Below are 2,997 nucleotides of genomic sequence, written 5' to 3'. Positions count from 1 at the left end.
CCATTCAATCCTGCAATTCCTCCACTAGGTATATACCCAGATGATCAAAAATTATTTTACAACAAAGACATTTGCACCAGAATGTTTATTGCAGCCAAATGCCCATTGACCCATGCATGGATTAACAAATTGTGGTATATGTACACCACGGAATACTATGAAGCCATTAAAAAGACGGAGACGTCGTCACATCTTTTATGTTTACCTGGATGGAGCTGGAACATATTCTTCTTAATAAAGTGTCTCAAGAATGGGAAAAAAGGTATCCAGTGTACTCAATACTACTATGAAATCAATATATAACCACCTACACAATAATACGAATGGCAAAACATAACTATAGTCCAGAAAGTAGAAGGGAAGTGGAGAGAGAGGGGAGGGGAGGGGGGATATGGGAGGGGGGAGGGTATTTGGGAGGACCTCACCTAATGTGCATGATGCAATGGTACCTTTCAAAACTATTAAGAAATGAGTATAATTGTGATGGATATGTTACTTAGTTCAATGTAAGCGTTTCACATTGTATATCGAAGCAGTACCCTGAACCCCATAAATGCATCAATGTACAAAGTTATGATTTAAAAAAAAATTAAAAAAACAAAAGTGTATTAAGAGGTGGGGCCTTTCAGAGGTGATTAGGTCATAATCACATAAATAGAATTAGCACCCTTATCAAAGAGGCTTACGGAGCTGTATCCCCTTCTTTCATGTAAGGATACATGTACAGCTAACAGGCACTATCTATGAAAGATGGGTCTGCATCTCGATCCTGGACTCCCCAGCCTGTAGAACTGTCAACAATGAATTTCTGTTATTTATAAATTACCCAGTCCTAAAGTATTTTGCTATAGGAGCAGAAACAGACTGATACAATTTGGTACTGAGAAGTAGGGTGCTGCTGTGACAAATATCTTAAAATGTGGAAGTGGCTTTGAAACTGGACAACAGGTACAGGCTGGCAGAGTTTGGAGATGCATGCTAGAAAAAGCCTGCATCACCATGGATGAAACATTAGGGTGACTGTTGTGAGGTCTTAGCAGGAGAGGAGAGCCGTATAGACATCCTCAGTCTTCTTAGAGATCCCCTAAGTGGTCATGAGGAGAATGAGCAGTAAAGACCATTCTGATTAGGTCTCAGACAGAAGTGAGAAACATGTTATTGGAAATTGTAGGGAAGCCTTAAGTGGCAAAAAACTTGGGCAAGTTGAATTTGTATCCTCATGTTTTGCAGCAGGAGGAATTTATAAGCAATGAAATAGACCATGTGGCGGAAGAAATATCTGAGTTAAGAACAGTTTAGAGGATGCAACATGGCTTCTCTGGACTGTTTACAGTAAAACTCAAGACAAGAGAAACAAATTAAAGGTAATTTATAATCAAAAGGGAAGCAGAAAAATATTTGGAAAATCCTCAATCTGGCCATGTTGTAAAGAATAAGAAAACTATTCAGGTGGGACACAACAGGGACTTTACCTAAAAAACTCTAATCATTTGCACCCTCATAGTAATCTGAAAAAAAAATTTTTTTAATTAAAAAAAAAAAGCTATTTAGGAGAAAACACCAAGGATGTAGCCAAGTGAACAGTAGTATGGACAGATTTGATTCGTATGGATTGAAAAAAGCCAGATGTTATTCATCCAGACCATGGAAGAATGAATATGCCCAAGGGCATTGGGAACATCTTCAGAGCTGTCCTGTCTGTTGTGGGCCCAGAATTCCAGAGCTTTGGAGGCAGAACAATTTCAAGGTCCTGCTTCCCACATTTCAATGCTATTTTCCTTGGCTGTCCTCAGGAGGACAGGGTTGCCCTCAGGTGAGGCCAGGTATGGTGTGGGCTGCAATGACTGTCCATCTGGAGCACATAGATAAACCTTGCTGGCGTACATGTGGTATCATTTTCACTGGCCTAGAGAGTGCATCCTAGTGCACGCTAGGGTGGGGGTGAGCTTGGGGACATCATGTCGGCCTCCACTAGATTTCAAAGGATTCTTCTGATACTCTTGAGACCCAGGTAGAGAACTGCCACAGTGGGGGGTGTCGCAACCCCTCGGGCCTCAGTGGCCCTGGTCTCCATCACTGCAGGAAGAAACCAGGCATGATGCAGATTAGAAGTGCATGCTTGAGGGAGGCAGGCTAGCCCTTCTTTGCAGGGTAGCCCCGAGCAACCTCCACACTAGCCTTTTATTAAGACAGAACTATACAGGTGAGGGGAGTAATTAACAATGACTATGTGCTGAAGGCTTGGGCTCTTTCTCCATAAGGAGCTCCTGCGGACAAATTGCCCAAGAGTCCAACCCCCAGCTGTAAATCATCTTGCTTAGAGGTCATCTGGCTCTTGGCATCCTCTACAGGCAGGGCCACCACAGAGAGCCCTGACTATAGCAATGCCTAGTAGAGCCGTGGGGGTAGGGACCCCTGAGACCCCAGACTAGTAGAGCCACCAGCGTGCAAATCCAGCCTGGGAGCCTCAAGCACAGGACTCCAAGATATGAGAGTTGCTGTGTGGACTGTGCCCAGAAGAGGCACAGTGTTTTAGCAAACTCTCTGTTCTTTATTTTATTCTAATTATAATTATTAGACCCAAAGTCTCACTCTGTTGCCCAGGCTAGAGTGCCTTGGCATCAGCCTAGCTCACAGCAAGCTCACATTCCTGGGTTCAATTGATCCTCCTGCCTCAGCCTTCCCAGTAGCTACAGGTACCTGCCACAACGATTGCCTAATTTTTCTGTTTCTAGTAGAGATGGGGTTTTGCTTTTGCCCAGGCTGGTTTTGAACCCCTAAGCTCAAGGGATCCTCCTTCCTCAGCCTCCCAGAGTTCTAGGATTACAGGCATGAGCCACTTTGGTCTTTATTAACTTGGTCATCAAAAAATCATTTCATTGTTATTCCAATTCACATTTAATTCTTCATGAATAAGGTCAAGTATATTTTTATATTAATGCATTTAAAATCCATTTTCACTTTTTCTATCAAAAAGTGATTTGATAGAAAACTTTT

This window comes from Otolemur garnettii, unplaced genomic scaffold (assembly GCF_000181295.1).
Source record: "Otolemur garnettii isolate 467f Iridium unplaced genomic scaffold, OtoGar3 scaffold00043, whole genome shotgun sequence".
NCBI lineage: Eukaryota > Metazoa > Chordata > Mammalia > Primates > Galagidae > Otolemur > Otolemur garnettii.
Note: the sequence above shows the minus strand (reverse complement) of the source record.